The sequence below is a fragment of the Nothoprocta perdicaria genome, unplaced genomic scaffold, assembly GCF_003342845.1.
Source record: "Nothoprocta perdicaria isolate Ctin4 unplaced genomic scaffold, notPer1 scaffold_41, whole genome shotgun sequence".
NCBI classification, from domain to species: Eukaryota; Metazoa; Chordata; class Aves; order Tinamiformes; family Tinamidae; genus Nothoprocta; species Nothoprocta perdicaria.
Window position 1 is genome coordinate 2,988,487 of NW_020455655.1, and position 25,172 is coordinate 3,013,658.

A 25,172-nucleotide genomic window follows, 5' to 3' on the forward strand; every position below is an offset into this window, starting at 1 on the left:
GGGATGGGAAGGAGAGAAATCATGTCTTTGCTCCTTGGGACTTGTCTCCTGAGCAAGAGAAATGGATTGACACGGGGAAAGCCTAGACCCCTGAGGAGCACCTGGCCTTCTGAGGAGCATCTAAGAGTGCAAAGGATGCTTAATAAAGCATGGAAATGGAAAATATGGAAAGGAATAAATGACTGAGGAGCAGATATGCCAAAGCAATAATAAGCTACTGCCCTAGGGGAGATAGAAGAATAAACTGTAAATTGATAGCACCAAAAAAAAAAAAAAAAAAAATCAGGAAACCTCATGAAATATTGGCTCCAGAGAAAGGTATGTGTGTGTGTTTCGGGGCAATATGAGAAGATTTTTGTGAATTATTAGGATTAAGGTTAGTCTGTGTGCCATTTTGGTGCTTCGGAAAAGGTTATCAAGTATGGAGTCTATCATTGAAAAGATGCTGAAGTTGTCGCTGCCAGCCAGGTGCACGTGCCTGCTCTTACTAATGCGCGAGCACGTGGGGTCCTGCATCGCCATGCGCAGCCCAGGAGGGGGCCTGTGCATCTTAATTTTTTTAGTACTGTAATGATGTAGTCTGTGATAGCAATTCATRTTTAGCAATTCTGATTTAATTTACAACTCAGCTAGAATATAATTATTTTCTGATTATACTTCAGGTTTTGTGAAAGAAGGTTGTTTTTGAAGTTTAAGTAGAGAGATTAATAATTGCATATAGTCAGCATTTATTTCAAGCAAGCTGATTTTTCTGTAAATGCGGAGTGGGTGATAAATTCTCGAGTTCTTTAGTCCACAGCGGGAATTGATCCTRAGCTGAAGGCAGGTAAGGGTTAATGGGTTTCTTTATTATAATCTTAGATGTGTTAATGCATTCACAGCAGAGTTCTATTAATTTGTACCGATGACTGAGAGATTTGCAAATCAGCTAATAAATAAGGTTAGAAGAAACACAAAGCTATACATCATATAATGCAATGCATTAATTCTGACRGACACTGCATAAGATTTGGATATTCATTAAAATGGTTCATGCTATACTAGAAAACAGAAAATAGACTTAGGAGACCTTAGTTTATTTAGCACTCTGTTTCTGCTCCAGTGTTTGTCAGCACACATGTACCTTTACTAGTGTGCATGTTGTGTGGTTCCTCTCTTGGTCACCGGCCAGCAGTATCCTGAAGGTGCATTCAGGACCATGTCTCCTGTGTGCTGGTCGGTCTCTCTCTCTCTCCTCTCTAAATTTTGGGAGGCAAGAGTTCTTTTGGAAGAATCACCGTTGATTTTTAAAATATTCAGTTTATCTAGTTTCTTCTTTTTTTCTTTGTAACTCCAGTTAGGCTTAGGGTAGCATAGCCACAAGTGTTGGTCTTTTGAGGTGATCATGCTGTAAGCATCTTGGTGGAAGCGAATATGGTACAGCACATCCATCTATGGGACAGGAGGCATCACACACAGCACAAGAACTCCCCAAAGGTTTCTTAGGAGCCTGTAGTACAAGCTCAGGCTGATTAGCTCCTGAAAACCCTCATCTGCTCTTGGCATACCCTCCATTGATACTGCCTAGAAGTCTTTGTCAGAAGAAGTAAAGAGTAGAAGGGCTTTCAGAGACGGATCCTTCYGAAAGGCTCCTCTACCAGGGGAAGGTTTCTCTCCTTCACCCTCTGATCGTACTGTCGTGTCTCAGTGCCAGATCACTGCTGATGGCTGGTGCACACCGCGGTGCTGGGAGCTGTCACCTCGACTCCTGCTCTGAAGCAGTAACCTCCCCTGGCACAAATTCATGAGCTAGCATAGACTCTCGACGAGTTAATTCGTCACCGCAATCATATGCCACATGTTAGCCTGCAGAAATGAGAAATCACAACACTGGCAGACACGTTCCCCGCTCAGAAACCTGGCTTCCTGCTGCTCTTCCAGCTTAGTCTCATCTCTGATGGCAGAGTTGCAGGTTGTGTGCTCGATTCGTTACTGACAGAGGAAATTGATGGTGCTTCCCCAACCTTGTGTGCCCTTTCTATCCGCTTCCCCTAGCACAGCTGTCCCGGAGTCTCCCTTGTGGACCAGGAGCAATGAATTTGCTGCTGCATTTCTAAATGTACAGATTTTGATAGCTATGACATTGACAGAAAAGATGGAGAGATTGCTGCAGTGTAGCTTTATGGTGTTCTTTTGTTTTGGTTTTCATTTAACAGACTCCCTTGCTGTATTTACTGACAGAATCACAGWATACAGGACAAGAGGCAGCCATGTGGCGGAGTGTGGGAGCATTTGTCACCCTTCATGGAGGGCTCTTGGGGAGGAGGGAAAAAAAAAAAGTCCTTGACAATGGACTGGCCAGTGTCYCTGAACTCTAACATGAGAGGTATTCCACATGCTGGAATACCAGCGGGATGAAGGACTAACATCTCATTTCAAATGTCGAAGCAGGGAAAAGAGATGTCCAGTTTGGGGGCAGAGGGACATGGTTTGTTTGTTTTTAATAACAGTTAATATGTGAATTGTGAGAGGCACAAGTTCCTAAGTTCTGGGTAGTAATTGAAAGAAATTTTTATTATCCTACCTTTGGGGAGGGTTTTAAATATTCCATGTTTGCATTAAAATAATGTATCGTTGGTGTTTGCTTACAGTATTAAGTGTTTACATGTTATGATTTCATTTGAAACCATAACAGGTACGTGGATGTTACAGAGAAATGCTTATGATGATGAACCTTTTAGGGGTGAGGGATCACACATAGCTGCTGCCTGGCTAGCATAGCCAGAGGATCCATGCAAGAGTGGCTCCATCACATTGGTTGCAGTGCTAGCATGCTCAGTCTGTCTGCATCCAGGTACTAGATCCTGGAGATGAAATCAAAGAGCTGTTAAAGAGCTACATTTCCCCCTGGGAACGGGCACYGAGTCTGCCATGGGAGACTTTCTAACAGCATCTTCCAGCACTTGGCCCTTTYGCCCAGCTGGGTTCACTGGTTGTGCTTCACTCAACAGCCAGTGGCAGAAGCTGAGAGTAGTTGGAGTCACAAGAGGGAAATTTGCACCTGTGCAACATCCATGTGTGATTTGAGGCCTCTTTTTGCCATGCAGATCTTCTCCAYACAGGTAGTAACATTTCCATAGAAAATGCCCAGCTTTTGTGATATTTCAGACTATAGAGTTACAATGAAGCAGTTAAAAACAGGGAGTAAAACCGGCAGCCTGTAGGTATGGCCATTACACACACAAGTACTCGAGGGCATTGCTGTGTACATGATTCCCCTTCCTAGCAGCTCAATAATATATAATCCCTTAATTAATAAATGATTTTTACAAATATTACAAAGTTCGTCAGTTATGGGCTTGTAGTAGCTCTGCAGGCACAGGAGAGTTAATTAGATGAGCAGATCTTGCCCAGCTAAGCCCTGAGCTCGCATTAATGCTAGCAGTTGTGTGTTGCAGATGCAACGTGCRCAGCCCTCATCTGTGCTGGGGAGGGGAATCACAGRATGGTTGAGGTTGGAAGGACTAGAGATCATCTAGTCCAACCTTCCTGCTCCAGCAGGGACACCCAGAGCACATGGCACAGGGCGGCATCCAGGCGGGTTTGGAAGATCTCCAGAGAAGGAGACTCCACAACCTCCCTGGGCAGCCTGTTCCAGGGCTCTGTCATCCTCCCAGTAAAGTAGTGAAGAAATTGCAGTCTGAATGTGCTTCCAGTCCATTTGCATGGAAAATGAAAGGATTATGGAGGACACTTGGGTGGAAATACTTAACTTTACCTTTCACCTATCATCTATAATCCTGTAGTTTATATATTTTGGGTAGATAAACCTCATGAAAATTTGCTGTGTAGGAATTTCAGTCATAAACAAGCTGATTTATTAAGTGAATATTGGAATATTTTAGCAAAATTAATGTCAATGGGTAAAAAAAAAAAAAGCACTTACATTTGAATATGTTATTTTAAAGTAAGGTTAATCTTTGGAAAAAGAGTAGGGGAAAAAGAGATATGATATTAGAAATGTAGTAGTGTAGGTGCTAGAATACCTTTCAGTTCACTAATGAGAGCTTTTTTTTTTTTTTTTTCCCTTCCCCTGCTGTTCCAGTATTTAAAATAATGGAATTACATTACTAGTGTCCCTCAAAGGATGCTTAAACTAATCAGGAAATATCTGAGAGAGCTTCTGTCTTCCCAGAAGAACCTGAGAGCGTTGTCCCATCTGCCATGTATTATTTGTGATAGCAAAAAAGCTTCTAGGATTCCTTAATGGGAAAGGGTAATGGAACCATGTCTATTAATGGTCAAAACCTTAGTAAGAGCTGATGCCCTTAAAGCAAATGCTGAATATGTCCTTTGGGAAGTGTTTCTCTGCATAGGCTTAAGTATTTATTCTTAATATAAGAGAGAAAATGTATCAGGCAAAATCTCTTCCAAGATTCACATGCCCTGGTTGCGGCCAAATCTTGAGACCTGGTGTCTACACCTTGCAACTCCTACCAGCCTCATTGGAGGCAGAAGGTTTCACTGAAGCTGGATCTCATCAAACCTCCTATATTGTAGAACAGGGTATTTCCCATGGTTACAGCAGCATGAGTTTTAATAACTTTCTTCAACTAAAACAAATTTCAGGCCGTGCCCAGCCTAGTCTGCTGGTCAGTGCACCGTTCCCCCTTACACTCTGTAAGAGTTAATGTTCAATTTAAGAAAAAAAGAAACTGTACTGTTAACTTCAAATTTTCTTATTTAAGCTTCCAGGCATTTCCTTATTTCTGTTTTTCATTGTATTAAAGGAGCCATTTGGAATGAGCATTCTTTCCTAAATTCTGGTTATTCCTCAGTAGTCCTTTGGATAAATTTAACGGATGAATCTCTTGAAATATTAGAGCCCTGATACATTTTCAATCTTCCAACCATTTCTTTGGACCTCTTTTACACTCTTGTTGAATTAGGACTTACCAGTAGAATTCTTCTCGAAGAGGAAAAAGTGTCTCAGTTGGTAAAGGCATATTTTGAAAGCAGTCACCTCAGCCTCCCACGGTGTTCTTTACCAAGGCTGAATATCACTTACGTTGACTAAGCATAAACAGCTTTCCCCAGGGAATATGTATCTAAATGAACAATGCTCATTTTCATAGCTGATATCTTGTAATATTATTTTCCTTAAAATATAAACAGCAGAAGAAAATTAGAATTGCAAGATCAAGCAATTGAAAAGTAGTAATGTGCAAGCAGAGGTTGCCTTATCCTGCTCGTCAGCTTCTTCTCACCTTATAGAATCCTTAAGGTTGGAAGGGACCTCTAAAGATGATCTAGTGTGACCCACCCTGCACATGCAGGATCACCCAGAGCACGGGGCACAGGGCTGCGTCCAGGCAGGCTTGGAAGATCTCCAGAGAAAGAGACTCCACRGGTTCTGGGCAGCCTGTGCCCACTTAAACCCTGCCCTTTCTCACCCCTTGACCCTGGCTGTGAGCACTGCCCTGACCTGGCACCGAGTGCCACCCAGGCCCCTCCGAAGTCCTTTGGAGATCTGCTCGGTGTGTACCTCTTCAAGCTATTTGCCCAAAGCTAATAAGCCTCCARTGATCTTATGCAAATAAGCTCTTTCAGACTTCTCTTGCAGCCAAATTTACATTTCCTTCCTTAGAACCAACAAAAGGTACGTGCTTATGTATGGCTGAAATCTTGTGTTCCCCACACCAAAGCTCTCAATTAAACGATTGAAAATGTGCTTCTGTTGTGACATATTGAGGCAATGTATTTTCCCTAACATCATTTTAAGAAAGAGCTAACTATTTAATTTACCATTTCAGGTAAAAATGTCGTCTCTGGGCATGCAAATTTCTCCGAATCTTTCAGGCATAAGGAGGAGCAAGGCAGACACCCAGACTGCTTTGCCTTCCCAAACGAAGGATTAGCTGCTTGTTGAAGCTGCAGAGCCATAGGCACCAAGGGAAATTTAAAACCTGTAGAATTTAGGTGTTTTCCAAGTGAACAGGCAACTAAATGAGAATTTGCAGGTCTATATTTTAGATGTAGGTACTACCTGTGTCCTGTACCGATTTTTGTCATATGCATCCTGAAAAATCTCCAAATTTCATGGAATCGGCCTTGCAATAAAACCCTAGCTGATAAAGTATGGATATTTGAAGCTTTTATGAACCACTTGGTGTCTCACAGCCCTGCAGTCATTCATTGTAATTTCATTGGACAGAAAARAATATTCTTCACAAGGGAAACAGTTGATGGCATCCCAAATGAAATAGGCAATTAGAACAGCCGTCCCGTCTACAGTCTGCTGCTCTTTCACCGTTTGTCTGCTTCCAAATTACAATTGGTTAGTAAAGTTGCTTGCATTTTAAAATATGTTCTTTCTACGTTCCGTGGCAGCCGATTTGTTCTTTCTCCTTTATTTTCCAGGGGGATTTTTCTCTTGAATTTGTAAGACAGTGACCAGATTTAATGTGCGATATCAAAAATTATGCAAAAAGTCCCACCAAAGTTTTAGATGGGCATATATTTTTATTAATTCKGTCGGTAATTGGGTAGTTTACATTAAAAAATAGGCACTTAGAAACAATTAAAAAGGAGTAATAAATCTGAAAATTGTTGACTGAAATATTTTATAAAAGGTTTTGGAAAGTACATTTTTCATTAATTTATTGTACAGSCATGTAGCAAATGAGAAGTAGTTGTGTTTGCTGTTCTGTTGGATGTAAGAGGTGAATGTGTTTGTGCAGAGGAAGCCGGAGAGAAGTGATGCTCCAYGTAGGAAACCCAGGTCCAATGGGGCAGGCCAGAACACTTGCAAAACCCCGTTATGTCCATATACATTTGGCCCTATGCAGCAAGTGCTGTGCCGCTATACATAGCTATTAGGTGCATCCAAAAGCATCCTGCTGCTGTCCCGCTGTGCCTGGCAGTTGCTGCCGAGGTCTGGGGTTGCAGCTGCCCTTCCAGCACCGCAGCCATGGGCAAGGTGCAACACGAGTAACCTTATTTTCTCAGGTTTTGGTTGCCAGGCCAGCATGTGCCTCCTCATTGTCACGGGCTTGCAAATGTCACCTACCTCTGTTCCTCTGTGGAGGAAAGCGCAAGATTTACATAAGTAAATAGCCCTCGGCATTCTCCAAGCAACAACAATGTTTGCATGCGTGTGTTGGAAACAGATGGATTAAGAATTATATATATACCCAGCCTGAAGTGACTAAAAGCTTTAAAGATTAAAATACTTTTAATGATTTTAGTGCTGTATTTTTTATGTTCAGATGACTGAGATGGCAGTTGGAGCTGCTATATTAAAGTTTTGGTTCTTTAATTTTAGTGAAGAAGTTTCTCTCCTGAAGAAGTTTGATTTAAGAAGAGCAGAGTAGGGCAGAGATGTGTTTTGTCCACTGAATTGGCCTAGCAACTAGTTCCTAGATTTTCAGGAGTAGATTTGAAAGTGTACAGAGGTAAGACAAGATAAAAGCTTCTTAGAGCAAAATATGCATGTCAGCAGAGTTTTAGAAAATCTGTGTGTTTTTCTACATCATTTTTTTCCCCAAGACTGACCTCCTCCTGTGGAATTGCCACTGAACTGTTTTGTCTGTCAATAAGAAAGATGCCTTGCACAGTGCTCCCTGTTTATAGTCTTGTTGCGTGTCCCCAGCCTGGGGGTAAGTGATCCCCCTCCTTGAGGAAGGGCTGTTCCTATTAAATAATGCCTGCAAATCTGCCAACTCTTTGGGTCTAGCGTAGCTTTGTCCYGGAAAGACTAGGGAGAATTGTAACTGATAGGGCAAATCTGGAAGTTCTTCATGCCACTGGTTCCTGAGGCAAAGCTGAGAGCTGTTTTGGTCCTTCGGTCACTGAACAGAGATGCATTTAAAACTGAATGAGAACGTAAGAGTTCAGTTCTAGAGAAGTTTGAGCACAAAGTTGTGTATGAATTTGGTTCTTAAAAGATAACTTGAATACAAACGCATTTGAGAGTTGGAATATACGTGAAATGCACTAATGAAGTGACATAACATTCAACCAAGTCATTACTTTTGTCTTGTTTTATTGCAGCAGAGCCTTGATGTACAACAAAGTTCTTGATTTGTTACTGTATTTGCATTAAGGATAGCACAATTAAATAACAATAGCAGTATTTTGCAGTACTAAAAAAGTACAAGACTTCTACTTCCTTAAAAAAAAAAAAAAAAAAAAAGGATATGAAGTCATTATTTTCTTTGATCTTGAACTGTTCAGGTTTTCTAGCCAGACCCCAAATAGTTTCAGGATGCTCCGTCAATTCTGCTTAAAATAAATGTGCGAAATTACCCTGTGGCAACTGTTAAAGCTGCTTTCTGCTGGGCAGTAGTCACTGCTGTCGTGTCTTGGTATTTCTCTGCTGTTCTTCTGCCTTTCCTGCGTGTAGCAGTTGCTCTATTGTGAGCCCTTTAGAGGGTTAATTTAAGGGATGATGCCTTTAATGGTGCTCAGAAGGCCTGTGTCACACTTGGGAGGCTACTGGATGTAACACATTACGGTGCTAATCAGCCCCAGAGCTGGAGGTGACATGAGAGCAGATGTGAAGCCTGTGGATTCCCAGCTCCTCTAAAGCCTGTCAGTTACCTTTAATCCTTAAATAAAAGAGCTGAATTGTGGGAAGAGCTTCCATGAGGAAGCTGCGGACRGGATCTGAATGCCCAGCTGTTAAAATGAATAGTAGTCTAACGTCCAAATTATTTCAGGGAGAGAAAAATCTGGGGCATTGTTTATAAGACCATTTTAGCAAGACTTTCTTTTTTAGACTCTTGTGACAGTTTTATCAATGTCTCATATAGGAAAAGGCTTGCAAACTTGGCCTCCATTATGATTTTACTTGTAATTATTATTTTCACCTACCTCTTAAATGTAGCCCTTTGCGAAAGTTTGTTGTAAATGAGATCTCTGAAAAACCTGGAATGGCATCAGAAGGAGGAAGCGTGCTGTGTGCAAGTTYACCCTTGAGCTGCATGTGCAAACCCCGGGATTAAAGTCGGGAGGTCAACGGCGCCCACTAATCACGGCCCCCACACAAGAGATTGACTTTGTTGCTAGCTGCCTGCAGTTAAGAATAGTAAATCACTCCGTGCACTTTATATTTATTCAGTTCACAGCTTGATCACTATTCTTTCACCTTTCCTCTGAAAAATGGTAATGTTCTCCGCTTTGTCCAGGAAATGGAAATTGCTCCTGGAGTCTCCTAACTTTGTTTTAAGTGAATGAGCAATGCAGCCTATGCCCACTGGTTTCTGAAATGAAGCGCTGTCATAGCAAGGTGGTGGCACTCAGTGTTGGTATGGAAGCTAACAGCAAGTTTGGGGGATTATTTTGAGGCTTCCTCTGATGGATGATCGTGCTGCTTCGTGTGTCCCTGTTTCTGTGTCTGTGCAGGCTCCGTGATGCAGCTTTGCAGGTAGAACTGGGGGCAGGCATCCCAGGAGAGCCGAGGCCCCCGGGCTAGTGAGTGCGTTACCGTGCTGAACAAAATGGCTGTAACAAAAATCTTCCGGCAAATCCCCATGGAAAAGGGTAACGTTCATCTAAATACATTTTCAGAGGGGATCTTCTGAAATGGAGTAAATAGCTAAATATGCTTTTGAAATAACTAAAGGTGCAGAGTAAAGATGAAAAATAAGTATTTGTTGATAAAACATTTCACTGAATGAAGCGAAGACCTAGATGCTATTGACACTGATATTTCTTTGTGCCAGAAAGAAGAGTCTTTTGGTCTAGAACCAGGTTTGTAAAAAGAGGTCCAGAGCAAGAACTGGGCCCACAGCAAAGGACTGTTCTGCGGGGKCCGCGGGCCAGGCGCTTTCGGTAGGACAGACACAGAGACCCAGGAAGGCTCTGGTTGGAGCAGACCTTCTGTCCCGCTGGCTTCAGTGGTTCAGGCACTGGTGGTTCRGGCTCAGGCGAAGATGCCTCAAGCCCAGGGGCTCCCAGGTCCAGCAGGTTGGACTGAAACGCCAAGTTTTGTAGCCTGCCAGTACCCCATTTGGCAGGCTATGACTATGTGAAATCAAGTTTAAAAGCTCCGTTTTGCCTTAGTTATTTCATGTCTAGTTCTTAACTAAACAATTTCTGTTCAAGTGAGTTTTATTTTGAATGTGACTGTTAACAGTTAGTTATGTGGTCTGACCCTCTTGGAAGGAGGAAGAAATGGCTTTAATTCAGAGAGATTCCAGCTCACAAAATGCATTTTGAAAGCTGCTGAATCCTTGCCTGTATAAATATTTCAGATCCCGATTAAAAGTAGAATGTCGCTATTAAACAACCAAATCAAAGGATTATGGTAGTTCTTTGTAAATGAGTGGCAAGAAAAATCAAAGTACAGCAAACACCATTAGTCCAAGYGAGAGTTTCCCAAACTGTAAGCAAGTTGCACACATACATCTGTGTATAAATGAACACATTAGACATGCAATTAATTTGGCCACGGTGCAGCTAATGAAACGCAGACCACCTTTTTCACATGCATCTTTCCAAGTAGTCCTGCCTTTGTGTACTAGTGTGTTCTAAGGCAGGGTCTTGAAACAGGAGGAAAGTAAAAAAAATGTGATTTCCTATTARGCTCAAAAGCAGGAAAGCATAATATTGCTGTAAAAGTTAAGGATATGTTGATGCAAAGGTGATAAAAGAAAAGCTGTTCTATTCGCTGTCGCTTCAAGTAACAACACAGAGCTCTTCCATAAGTGAGTAATATCTGCTCATAAAGAGTGTCGTGTGTTGCTCTTGCTGGGTTTTCCAGGCTTTGTGTTAATCACACACACRCTTTGTAAATAAGTCTCTAAATGTATTTTCAGAGCGTGTCGTGGCCCATCCCTTCAAAGTTAAGGTCACTGATTTTGGTGCTCTAAGGCACGTTATGACAAGCTTTACTTTGRGAGTCCTGCTTTGGTGCCTTTAGTGCCCTGCCAGGGTTGTTACTGACTGGTGTATGAGTCAGGCGGAATTCACGGAGTTTTTAGTGGGAAGATCTCAACTGCGTCCTCTAGGACTAGGAGCTGTGTAGAGATGATGGTTAAGGRTGCTGCATTTTATTACCAGGGCAAATCCTTAGGGAAAGAGGGGATGGGATAATCTGTTACAGAAAACTACTACTTATACCCGGGCAGGGGAGAATCCAGGCTGGGGCACATGAGGCTCGAGGCATCGAGAACGTGGAGAACAGTCATTTCACCAGCTTGGCCTGCAGCAGATGAATCGAGCACTGCGGTCACGGTGCGTGGCAGTGCACAGCAGCGGGATGGCTGTGTGGCTCCCCGTGCACTTCTGTGTTTTCACATACATGTAGATAGATCAGATATCCAGATATCCATGCTTGTAGATAGATACTCGTGCTTGTATTGAACTAGCTTTTGAGAAAAGCATGGGGCACAAGTGCCAAGAAGGGAAATAGGTGGCATGTAATGAATTGGTACGGTGGTTCCTGTGATCCTGAGAGACCCCAGCCTAATAAACAGACGTCCTAGATAAGGAAGGGGGCCTTGGTGGAGGAGTCCAACCCTCAGCTCCTCCACCTGCAGGACGAGTCCCAGGGATGTGGCCCAGAGATGGTTCTTGAAGCTCTCACACCAGAAGGCCCCTGTCTCCCAAGGGCCATGAGAGCTGTGGTCAACCAAATGCTTCATCTAACGGGAAAGGAGGGGCTGCTTCCTCTCTGGGTAGGAAGAAAAGGTCCTCTCGGAACTGTTTTGGTGGTGGTGATTTCCTATGGCTGTGCCAGGCTTCAGGTTAATCCAGTTTAGGACTACCTATTATCTGTTCCTGCTGCTTCATTTCTTTAGTTAATGTGCATTTAAAATGTTCCTTTAGCCACCTGGGCTCAGTGGAGTTTTATGCGCCATATGTATTTCTGTTAAAGGCAGAACTTTTATTTTGCTTTAGGTTTTCAATTAACCTTGCTTCCTATATTTCACAGCATTAAGAGCGGTTCAGCGTTAAACATAACTYGCTTCTCACCTCCCCCCAATCCCACATGAAACTTTAAAATGCRGCTTTTCTCTGCTGTATGCAACTTCATGATAGGCGAGTTATGTAACTGATTCAGTATTGGATTTCCATTATTTCTAGCAAATAACACTGGTGATAATTTTCCAGTGTATTACACCACTTTCTGATGTTCTGGCAGGCGTTGCTATACCGCACTGTGCTCACTCGTAGGAAGYGTGGGCATCAATTTTTATGTCAAGGTGGAGAGGCAGATGCAGCTTCTTAACGTGTGTATACATCTAAAGGGGAAAATATATATTATTATTTTGGAAAATTTTTTTAAATGCAAATGGAAAGACATGAAGTCTAGGTTTATAAAGGAGAGCAAAAGCAGCTAGAAACTCCATTCTAAAGTGCTGTATTTGAGGCTTAGGTTTTTTTTTTTTTTTTCCCCCTTGTGTCACACAAGTATTTTACACAGATTAATATATGTGCAAATTAATGAGTATTTTATGGTAACCTGTTCAGGCAAGTTGATTACATTAAGATGTAAAATTAAGCATTGTTAKGAATACTCCATCAGCACGTTGTAGAGTGTTAGCTCTTTAACCATTTCCTGCTCTTTCTCATCTCCCCATTTTTGGCAGTTCCTGTCAATATTTGGTCAGGAATCATGCTTCTCTTTTTAGGCCCTTTCTCTTTGTTGTGCTTGATACCCTCACCTGTGACATGCAACTGCATGAGCTGAAGTCCAGGGTGGCATCACGGACCCTTCTGTTTTGTGATATAAATTTCATCTTCAAGGAACTGCCCTTCCTGTCCTCTCGGCTATTTTTGTTCCTGTCTAAATGCACGCTTGGATGTCATTTGTGAAGAATAGTCTTGAAGGCTTTTCACTAACAACTTTTTTTTTTCTTTTTCCTCCTCATTCTCACTGTATTAATTACAATTCTTGGCTCTGCCAAGACATCATTAAATCGTATCCTTGTCCAAAAACCCGTTCTCAGTRTCTTAAAATGGCTTACTTTGACCAAACTTTCTGCAACATGAGTATTCCTAATATCTCCAAGCTCATTCTTTCTTCCCTGGACTGTAAACTCGCCTTATATAAATCATAGCATCAGCTTTCCTCAGACACTGTAACAGCCATATGTCTGCCAAAGCTTTGAGGGGCTGCCCTTACCTCTGTTCAAAGCTGTATTRCATGTGCTGAAATCCTTCACCGTTACCAAAAGTGTGGTAACATTGCAAACATATATCAGTATAACCCCAAAGTGGACCTTACCATGAAGAAAATGGGAGATTTCAGCCCAAGTCATCAAGTATTCATGTCTTGCCTCTGAAATGTAGTTATGTCCTTTGAATATGAAATATTTCATGCATTTTTCTGTCAAAAATATAAGAGTTTTCTAAGTGAAAAGGTATACTGGGACTAAACGTGCCTGTATTTTAGCTCTGAATGTAAACCTGATATTCAGAGCCCTTGTCTGGTTTTGCAATCATTTCTGTAGTGCTGTAGCTCCATGGTAGATTAAACTCATCCGCATGTCAAATTCTTTTCATCTGTTACAGATATCATGAGACTCTTAAATAAAGACCCAATTATGGCTTGGTCTAGCACGGGTGGCAAATGTCCAGCAACTTTATTGTCCCTCATCCCCGTGGTCTCCTCGACAAAAGGCAGCAATGTTCCTGAACTGATGGAGTTCAGGCTCGGCCTCTGCTGTGGAGCTCTCAAGGCCATTGTGACCGCGGTTCTCATAGATGCTTCCTCTGCTTGTTGTTTCATGCAACAAAGCATTTCTGGCAGAAATCCTGTGGCCAAGCTGACTTGCTCTGCTGCAGTTATTCTTTCCATTTAGCTGAGAGGAGACTCTCCATTCAGTCAAATGCCCAGCTGCTGTAATTGAAATCTATGTCCACAGTCCTCATCTCCTCTTTGCCACCTTTGACTTGTTCCTTAAGCCTTCTCCTCCTACCACAATTTCTTACTCTGAAAAGGATTTTTATAGGTTCTTCCTAGTGAAAACTGATAGGTATTAAAGGATCTTTATCACTTCTCTTTCCACTTACTGCTCCCTTCCTGAAACATCTCTGTGGCCTCTAGCAAACTATGAAATTCTCCATCTGCTCTCTTCCCCTGCCCTTCCACTTATCTGGGAGATCCATTCTATTCTTTTTCCTTTCTCTTGAGTTGCGCTCTTCCTTTTCCTCTCTCACATTTCAGTCATACCTTAGTGTCCCATGTCCTACCCCATGCAACCTTGTAATGACATTTCACAGTCACTGCTGTCTAATTTCTATCCTTTGCAGTCAATGGAAAATGCTCAAACCAGCCTCTAATAACTTTCTGCAGCCCACTCGGAGGATCAACGCTCTGCCTTTGACCACCTCAGCCTGACAGGTTTTTCAGGTTGTACTCTACCTTGATAACTCTTATTGTCATCCTCTATTCTTTTGGTTTCCATAAGTCCATCCATTCCATCATCCTTTGGTGAATCCACCTAATGTCTTCTCCAGCTGTGAGAATTTATAGCAAAGTCAGCTTTTGACTCTTTTCCTCCTTCCTAATTTATCTGGGAGGATAAATTGGCAAGCACAAATTCAACTAGTATGTTAATGAGCTTGATTAAAAACCGTGGTGTATCTGTCTACTTTGAGCCTGCCTTATTCTGCCCAAACTGAAGTYTCACTCTTTTTCTGTGTAAATACTGAAGCGGTATCTCAAATCCAGTGGTTAGAACATGGGTCCTTAGCCCTCCTTCAGAAACCTGCTCCATTACTCTTTCTCACAGTGGCTATAAACAACTATAAACATCTTTACCATCTCATTTATCACCTAGACTCAAAACCTGAGCGTCACAATCAACTGAGATTTCTTTTTACCGCCTCAAATCCAGCTGACATCTGAAGTCTGATATGTAGGCTTTCCAGTCCATCCACCTTGCCTCTTGGATTCCTCCTACTGTAAATTTCCTTTCTCAAATCGTGACAAAGATAATCTCACCCAGGTGAAATAGTGCTTTGAGAAGGCCCCTTTTCCTAGCTTCATTTCTTTGGCCATATCATGTTTTGACCATATCACTTATATGTGATTTCCCTTTCTCTCAGGCAACTTATTTTCCCTCTCTACCCTCTCTCAGTATGAAAACAGCTCCAGGCTCAGCTGGAGCCACAGAGCCTGTTTCCACCTCGCCTCTGCCTCTCCAGCCAGCACCTTCCCACTTTCTCCCTTCAAAACTCTTCAGGCACTTCTGCAAAACTGGTTCTTCAAATCCCTCTTCAAAATCCCTTGCCAGGATGCCTACAAAAAACCACTGCCTGTCATAATGACTGATGGTGCCTTCTTTTTCTCTCCTACCCCGTGCTGTGCTGGTGCCTTGGGTCCCRAATCCGCTGTTTAAATTCCTAGAGGCTTCTTTCCACTGTGCGTTTGGACAGGGCTCGTGCAGTGAGGTCCTGGCCCACGACTAGGCCTTGGAGGTGCTGTGGTAAAATAAACAGTGCTGAAGGGAACAGGAAAGGCCAGCAGGAGCTGAAGTCATGGCCATATCCCTCAGAAGGGGCCTGGCACACTGTTCCAACAGTTAATACTGTTGGCAGGAACACAGATATGGAAACTATGTCCCCGGCCAGATGTGCGCGCAGAGAGCTGCCAGGAGGGAGCAGCGCACGCTCTGAGATACGCTGCAGCCTTCAGGTCCTTACCTTGGAAAATGTGAAGCGCGGAAGAAACCCGCGCTCTGCAGCCGTGGGGCTGTGCTGGGGGCATTTACAGCATTGCAATGCGAAGCTTAAGCAGCAAAGTCATTCCCTCCAGCACCCTTTGTTGTAATCTGTCTCTGAAGATATTAAAAGTACAGAAACCCTGGCCAGGTTGTAGTTGATCTAATTTATAAAGCATTTTCTGGGTATTAAAAGCTAGAGCAATGTACTAGTAGTTTGAAAATTGTGTTAAATATACTGTAAACTCTGAGGAAGATCCTTTCATTGAAGATTATTGTATGAAGATTTGAAGATTAAAGTGTCTAGATTAAAGATTAATGTGAAGTACACTGGGAAATGGTTTGATGCATAAGGAGCTATATTATATATTAATCGTGGACTTTTCAAAACTGCCTGAGGGAATTAGACACCCCGTTCTCTTGCATGCCTTTGAAAAATCTCTCAGCAAGGAATTTGTTGCTGTAAAGTGAAAATGACAATATTTTCATTGAGAGTTTGAAGAAGTGAAAGGGATAGAGAGATGTCCAGTACTCGTCTGGAGCTCCACGTCTCCTGCTCCTTGCAATTTTTTTCCTGCTTTGAATTTGCTCTGCAGATTTCAGGGTTTTTTAGGTTGTCTGTTATTCTGTAGAGGCAACTTGGAGTAGTACAAGGTTAATAAAACTGGTCTGACCCAAGCACGCTGCTCCACCAGCTTATGTCTTTTTTTTTTTTTTTTTTTTTTGTCATCAAATCCATTTTTTCTTTCCATTTTTGGTTTCACTTAAAGATAGCTCTCCTAAACAGAAGTAATTTGAATAACTTGAGAAATCAACCACATAAAGCTCAGTGAAACAAATTTATACATATACATATTTATATGTACAATATAGTATACATTAATTAAAGATAATTAGAACTGATTGTGGCAAAAAATAATTATAATTATACCTAGCAAAGTAATCCTCTTGCAAAAGTTTCTCTTGGTAATGCTTTCTTGTGTAGAAATTTCAATAGTATGATGAAAGAAATGTTCCACATATGGTAGAAATTACAAGTTTGCTGTCCCTGAAGTGCTGCAATACAAATAAGCTGTTAAATGCCAGCTCTGAATGTTATTTTTTAGATGCTAAGAGAGATAATCCTGTACTAAAACTATTAGTAGGCAAATTTATTTGAACTTCAAAACCTCTTTGATCTGGAGTGAAAATGAACTGTATATGAGTTATACTCCATTAATCTCGGGTTGGCCATTTGTGTGTGTTTTTGTTTATTTTTCCATCYTCCATCTTTCTAATGGAGTTTATTAAAGCTAATCATGCAATACAGTATTATTCTTTCTGGTACACAAAGGTACTGGTACTGTTGCTTTCATGAAGGAACAGTTTTCCTACAGAAAGTGCCCTGTGGGAATCAATATTCAGGTTCACAGTCACTCAAAAAGTCAGCGCTTTTTTGTTGCACTCGAATCTATTTTTGTGGTCTTATCATTAAACCTGCAGTAAACCTGCATATAAAACGGGGCTTCCAGGGGTACTGCGAAAGTGTGATTAAAAATAATCATCTGTCTGATGAATATTTTCCTCTGACTTTTGGCAGGATCACCCAACTGAATTTGTGCCAGCCTCTACGGGAACACTGATGCCAGCAGTTTAAGGATCTTCACGTTTGCTCTCAGTGGTAAGATCTAAAGATGTCGTAGTAAACAACATTAGAATATTATTGTTTTCTGTCAAGTTGTACTAAAAATGAATCTGTGTGAAAAATGAACTCTCTCTCCTTGACCATTACAAGGATGCTGAGATGTTAGAACTTAAACTGATCCACGAGAGACTGAGCTAAGGACACACGTTCTGAGCACTTATCATCAGAGTAATCCCATAAAGACCATTTTTATTCTCCTGTCTGCTAAGGTGACTCCTCTTGAAAGATTTGACRTTGTATGTTTTGAAGAACACAACCAATTTACAAAAGAGCATTGGACAGTGTCTAGCGAGGAGATAGAGTAGACAAAAAGGAAATTTCAGTAATTCTCTTTTTGTAGAAAGCTCAGCAACTAAGTTGCAAAATTGCAAATAATTTCCCTATCTAATGCTGACCTTGTGGTAACTAATCTGATTGTCCAGATCTTCAGTCAGGTTCTCAGATACTGTTGCATCTGTAAACTTAAAATTTCTTTTGTAAAGCAATATTGTCCGTTATAAAAGTGAAAAGGAGGAGGGAACAGGTGAGTCCCATCATAGCTCTGTTTCAAGTTGGAATGTGTTTTCTAGAAAACTATGGCTGGATAATGTGAAATAATTCTTAAACTGTAGGAGAAAATGATGTTTTGTGGAAATGTTCAGGTTTTGGGGGTTAGGAAGGATCTAATTCTTAGATTTTAATATTGTTATGACAGGTTTTTTTGGTCAAACTGATTCTCATCTTTATGACAGCTACTTGCATTAAAGATTTTTATTTATTTCAATGATTGCTCAACATATAAAATGCTGACAGAAATGTTGCAGGCTACTGATACATGTATTTTAAATTTGATTACAACTAAAATCTGGATGTCTTCTGAAATAGAAACACTATTTCTATTCAGTGTTTCCCTAGCAGTTTGTTGTCATTAACCTGATAGTTCAATGAAACCTMTGCTTCAATTCAAAGGCAGGCTCAACTGCAGTAGCTCTCCTATCTCATCCTACACTTTCCATTTTAAAAATAAAAAAATCATCATAATGTGTTATTGTGAATCCTGAAGAGAGATTATGTGTTGTTATTGCTGGCTGAATTAAGTATAGTGGGCACATGCCTCTARTAAAGGATAGTATCTCTCTCAGAGTATACTGTACTGATACTGCTCTTTGTACAAGAAAACATAATTATCATATTACTTGATTGTATAGACAAGATGCAAAGCAATGAATGTCAAGGTAATTTTGCAGGAAAATAATATAATCCAAATAACATTTTTCTATTTTTTTTCAATATTTTTTAATGACACTGAATTCTGCATGCAGAGCTGTAAGTCTGTAACCTGCAGAGCTGTAAGTCAATAATGTTGTTTGTGATAGACAGAGTCTGTCAACACTGAAAGTCCCTGCTACTGAACTGCTAAACCTTTTTCCCCTGGAAACAAGACACTAATGATCTAGGAAAGGAGAGCAGAAGACCCCCATTTGTTGCTTCTTAACTAAGGCAAATGAAAATCCATTACAAGTCATCAAAGGCCCAGTCCTGTGATAAAGCTCCCATAAACTTCAGTAGGAGCAACACAAGTATCACTTAAATGCAGGAAACAAACATTTAAGCACTAGCAAATATAATTGCTTTTAGATGAAGTTCCCTAGTCTCAGTAGCAACAGTTGACAACTGTGTATACTTATAGAGACACTCACGCGCTCTGTTCCATGTCACTGTTTTCAATACATGYGTGGCAGATATTTTGTAAGAGTTAAGGACTGTCAAGGTGTATAGATGACCATTTCAGTTCTTCCATTGTTAGAATCAAAATATAGTTCAATATTTTGCACAATTAAAGTAAAAATATGTGTATGTGTGTTTAAAACAGGAGGGGGAAAAGAGAGTTCCTTCTGATTGCCTCTCTGTATTTGACCAGGGCTTCACACTTCATTTCAGCCTTTATGTGGGTTTTGTGTTCATAGTTTATTATATTTTCTTGAGGCAAGAAAGGTTTTCAATGAGAATTTGATGAATGTCCATATTAAATTGGATCCCCTTTTTTAATTAAGTTCATCTAAATTTAATTTTGCAATTTTACTTCAGTAAACTCATCTGACTCCAGATGTTGAATGTGCTTTTTCTATCGCTGTTCTCATATAATTGTACCTGTAAAAGATTTATGACTTAGAGAGGCGTTTCTGAACACTTTAAAGTGTTTTCAGCATATGCTTCATGGATGGCTAGTAACATGAGTGGTTAGCATCCTAAAATACTGTTCTGCATGCGGGATTTCTTTTAATAGGATGTTACTTTTTTTGAACTTTAAACAATCAGTTTATGAGAAACATTGTTTTCAAAGGATATCAAATGATAGTGAGATATTACCCTCTAAAAGAAACGTTGAAAATGAAAGAGAAGAATGCAGAAACTTGAAGATGTGATAAGAAAAATCATAGCAAATATAATGAAGAGTTACTCCCTTTGATTAAAGAAAAGCCCAAACAGTCTGTGGGTTTGAGGTCTCTTAAGTGCACTAAAACTGTGCAGGTGAGTTGTTCTGTGGTGCTGTGTTGCCTTAGCTGAGCTTTGTAAACAAGGGGCAATGTGTGTTCAAGTGCTTACAGGTTCTGCTWATAGGAGATTTTAAAATGCTTTTGCTTATTTGTCGAAGTGGGCAAAGACTTTGTAAATTAACATTGCTTCTTTCTCATATTCTGTTACGACTTCTCAGTCATCGTAAATGGCTCCTACTATAAAAATTACCTGGAGTTCTGTAATTACCCTGGTTCTGCCTCTTCACTCCTTGAATCTGGAGATATTAAAAAACATGATATATGGCATATGTGAAACATAATGAAGGCCCTTGTTCTCACCAGGGAAACTTATACCACGAGGGTACTTTTGTATAGTGCTAAGAGCAATGTAATTGTAAAACAAAAAACTATCTAACTTCCTTTTTACTCAAAAACCAATCCATGAGATTGTATTTATTTATTTTTGCRGTTGTGAGGATTTGTTGTGTGTTGGTCTGAAGTATTTATCTGTTTGGTTAGCAAGCCAGATGAGGCAGTTGGTGGAACGTGGAGGCCCATGGCCTGTGGCGTGCTGGGAACGCCGGGCCGCATGCGGCTCCGTGRGGGGCTCGGCTTTCTCCAGCACGGGGAGCGTGGCCCGGGCAGGGCCCCAGGAACGCGCCGAGGCCTCCAGCGCTCCCATTTCCTCTCTGTATCCCGCCCAAGCTTCCATGTTGTAGTTTGGCCCGCGGTGGCGGCTTCCTTGAGGTGCCGTTACCTCACGGCATGGCGGGGTGGATGGAGGTGCCTCCATGGGCCCTGCATGTGGGAGGGCTGTGGGAGCGCCGGCCTGCGGAGCAGCTCCCGGCAGCCCGGGCCTGGGCCAGAGTGCAGTGCASTCCATTTGGCCCTGCTTTGGTGCTAAAAATGCATCCTCTTAATGACACACACCGAGTTGGAGCAGGCTGCCTTCTCGCAGYGCGTTCTGCTGTCTATTCTGGATCACTTCTGAACTAGACTTTTTTTCATTCTTAAGTACCCAGAATTGTTTTCGCCGCCTTCTCCCACCTGACTTCTTGGCAATGCTGGATTCAATGAGTGAATATTCACTTTAAAAGTTGCAGTTAAAAGAAACTCAAGTAGTTCATTTGATTTCCAACGGAGGAAAGAACCATAGCAATGCTCCTCTGTTAGGTAAAAGCGTTCAGAGTCTTAAAGACTTCATGTGGGAGTCTGGATGGCACCCAAAGAAGGAACCACTTAAAAATTACAAAATGATACAGTTTATGTTTTTCTTAAATAGTCAGAATTTGCTATATATTTGCTGGGATGGTAACCATACAGGATGTTTTCAGAAACACCAGAGAAGGATATGTTAAGGCTCCAAAGACTTAAGAATGCCTAATAACTGCCTGCCAATACAGCCAGACCCTGCTGGGTAATGGGGGAATGCCTACCATGTAAACATAAAGGGGGTTATTTAGGAGACCCAGTGAGCTGTGAATTATTGCCTAGGTTGTCACACACCAAAAAAAAAAAAAAAAAAAAAAAGGGAAAATGAATTGTGAAGAGGCAAGAACGTGCACTGAGTCCTGAATAGCTTTCTGAGACTTTTTTTGAGATAGACAGAGAAATGTATATGCACTCCCTGCAAAAAAAGAGATATCTGTTTTGTCAGATTGCAAACATACCAGCCACCTAGATTAGAACCCAGTGCACAAACAGAACTGGGTTATTTTTGTGCCTGACAAATGCGTGAATTGGAGAAAAATAATATTTATCGGATAACTGAATTTAACATCTGTATTGATCCGGCTTCCACTGAGCTCAGTGGGAACCTTCCCACTGCTTTTAATGGCTCTTGGACTGGACCGGGGTGTGTGCAGGAGCTGAGGGCCAGCCTGAAGGGGCACGTAGCAGGCAGGAGCCTGGCTCTGTTCTGCATCCTCAGCACCACCCGAATGAAATGGTAAACTTGGAAACACTTAAAAACAATTTGTCACTTCGCGTGCCAAAGCTCCTTTACTGAATCTCAAATAAGCAGTCTGGAAATACGTACCATATATTTGCATACAGTTGCACGTGCAAAGCAGTCTTTAAAAAAGGGGAGGATTTCACCTAGATTGTGCAGTTCATCCTCCTGCTCCCTTCAGGTGCTCCTTCGAGATGGATGCCCAACATAGCAGGGACATTTGAGAGCTGGGTTAGAACTTCCTCAAAATTCCAGTAAATTTAGACCAAGCTACCAAGCATGCTAGGTTTAAATCAAATGCTCTTTGCTGTTACAGTAAACTCATACATTCTCTGTGTTTTCTGGGCTGTTACATAGCAAGAGGGGTGGACCGCTCTARAGGGGGGATCCCTCTCTTGACGGAGGCTATCAGTTTATAACTATGGTAGCAGAAGGAAATATGGAAAATGAACATAGGCTATGTCAGCTGTGTTGAAAGCATTCGGTAAAGCTGCTTCCTTTGAAGTGATTTAGGTAGAGTAACCCCTTTTCTTTTTAAATGGTAAATGGTTTTCCAACTTGAATTTTTTTTCTTGAAAACCTGCTTTCAACAGAATGCGTAATATTCTACAGAAGCAAAAACTGAAGAATAGGAAATTCAATTTTGTTGCTATTGACTGCTGAAAGCAGTACTTTTCCCAAGGGTTGGCTTCATTTTTTCACTAAAAAAAAGTTGCAGTTTTATTGCTGAAAATGAACAACAGAAATTAGCAGGAAAATAAGTGTTTTTTCATCCGCATTTGGAGGTGAAGTAGAGTTCTTCTGATGGTCTCTCAGTATTGTTGGTAAGGTCTTTTGCAACAGATCTCAGTGATTCTAAATTAAATGATTCACTTTTCAATATGAATAAGATTTTCTTATCAGTCAGCTTACATGTAATCAACTTAAATGCAGTTTTAGAAGGAGGTGAACCGTGTCAATGTAATTCCCAAGATGAGAAGTGAATACCTGATGAAGTTCTTTCCTCTGAGATTTAAAAGGAAAAAAAATATATATGTATCAGTGCCCTGGCATTTATTTTTACCGTGACTTTTTTTTTTATTAAGTAGCAGTTGGTACACAGGGAATATTCTCCATATAATATATACATAGTTACTCTTTTTGTACTGTAATTCAACTGTTAGTGAAATATCTCAGTGAAATATGGTGCTTCATGGGTATGTTACACACATGCAGGAAAATACTCTTTCAAAACAACTCCCCTTTTTACCAAGGTCCATGTTAATGGCCCACTGGATCTGTGTTATGGAGTGATGGGATCTTATTGTATCCCATACAAGTATAATAATTCTTAGTTCATGAGAACTAATACTTAGTACAATAAACTCATTAACTATTTTTAATTCCTTTTTGTACTAAATCTTCTTTGTCAAAGGGCAAACAATAGTTAAAGAAAAAAAATCCTCCTGCTGTTGTATCTGTTACATGCTAGTGCAGAATTACTAATGAGAACATATTTATGTATAAATAAATCTTTTATCCTCATTATAACTCCACTGTGTTCCTACAATGAAGTCATCTACCCAGAGCTTCTTATGGTTTGAAAGCCTCAATAGCCTCTTTTATTTATAATAAATATTGCATACTAATGTTAACAATGTCATTGTGTGATGCCTCAATAGAGGATTATGACTTCATGTAATTTTAGCTTGATGTCTCTTCTCGCCGGTAGTGGATCCGATTTCTCCTTAAAAAGGAGATGAGAATCATTTATTTGCAAACCTTTTACCAAATACTCTATGTACAAACTATGTTAACAGAATAATAAGTCAGTGCTATGAAGCTCAAAGCCAGGAAAATAGAGCTAAGCTTCAGTGCCTAATCTTAACTTAGCCCTACTGTGTGCACTAACATACCCTTTAAAGCTAGAAATACTTATTTGCCCCCAAATAGCATTTAAAGTGTGAATTACTGCATTTTCAGGTGTCATTCCAGGTACAGTTTTATGGAATATTCCTGAAATGTGAATGTCTGTAAGTAACGATCATAAAAATGGTTTTGTGGCACCTAGCTAGTGCAAAGAGAGTATAAAATGTATTTGTATTAATGAGCAAAGAGTAAAGTAATTTTCCATCATCTATCAGAGATGAACTGCACGTTGGGGAATAGGGGCCCATCTCGAACAGCACTTATGCACATGCTTAACCTCAATTATTGCATCAACGGGATTTCAGTACAATCTTCAAGTTAAACACCAAGGGGAAAAGGAGCTAATGCATTGCCATGAAGACTCATTTATATAATAATGCAAAATATTAAGTAAACTATAGTGCATTCTTTTGTGATATGTGAATATAGATATCTTGTAATATTACCATAACACAATTCGATGTTTAGCTCCTGAACACGTTCAAAATAATTTATGTGAATGCTCAGGAGAGAAGTATAGGCTAAGATGAAAAGCATAAATCTACCTAGCAGCTAACAAATAATTCACGTAACTGTCTGAAGACAGGTTCAGAATACAGGATTTTATGGTAGTCAAAGAGCAGAATAGCCCAACTCTAGTGAAAATACTAAGTCTTCGGTAGCCTAGTTGTGCCTCAGGGCTCAATTGGAGAACTCAAACAGTAGTCGTGCTAAAACAAAGCTTAAATGGGAACTGTCTTCTCTGACGAAAAACTGCGCAGCTCTGGTAAACTGTTCAGGAGCTGATGCTGTGGTGCTGCTTACATCTGTATGGAAAAGAGCTCTCACGTGTAGGCTGGCACAGATAGTGAAAATGCACAGATGCTTCATATGGGGAAAAGAAGGTGCAATGTTGCAGGGAGAACTTTCTCACCTAAACCAAGCCCGTGTCTCTCTCTCTCCCTCAGAACAGTGCTGCAAACTGCAGCGTTATCCTGCCTCAGGTAGCTGGAGATTTGCACTGTGCTGATATTTTTATCTAAAGTGCAAACATTTTACTCGAGGTGGTGTTTCATTTAGGTCATGCAGACCTGTTTGCTTAACTGGGGCAGGTTTGGTGCTGTGCCACCCCTGGCAGCGGCTGGCTTCATCTTTGTACAACCTGAACTATAGTTTAATGACTGAAAACCTGGACAAAGCTTTTCCTTTTAGTCTGTTTTTTTGTTTGTTTTTCAGAAGGTTTCATTTTCTAAGCTTAACTGCATATTCATAATTTAATAGCATAGTGCTGTTGGCCTTTCTTTTTATTTTCATTGGTGTATGCTGTGGTTAGGAATAATTTTAACCTACAAAATGATACAGAGCACGTAGGGGATGTGGGCACAGGGCACCCCAGGTGACAGAGGTGACGAGCTCCCGTGTGCCCTTGTGATAAAGTGCCTTGGACGTGGCACGTGCTGCCTCGAAGGCCATAGTTCAGCTGCAGAGCCCTCCAGCTG

At 40.9% G+C, this 25,172-nt stretch overlaps 1 protein-coding gene across 5 annotated transcripts in view; it reads left to right on the plus strand.

Moving 5' to 3' along the window:
• The window catches only part of SEMA6D (semaphorin 6D), a 169,249-nt gene that overhangs the window by 38,094 nt on the left and 105,983 nt on the right, over nucleotides 1–25,172 (plus strand). For all 5 annotated transcript variants that reach the window (XM_026045776.1, XM_026045779.1, XM_026045778.1 and 2 more), the window contains exon 2: nucleotides 17,233–17,313. The gene's annotated coding sequence lies outside the window, so the exon portion shown is untranslated. The remainder of the gene's footprint in view (nucleotides 1–17,232; nucleotides 17,314–25,172) is intronic.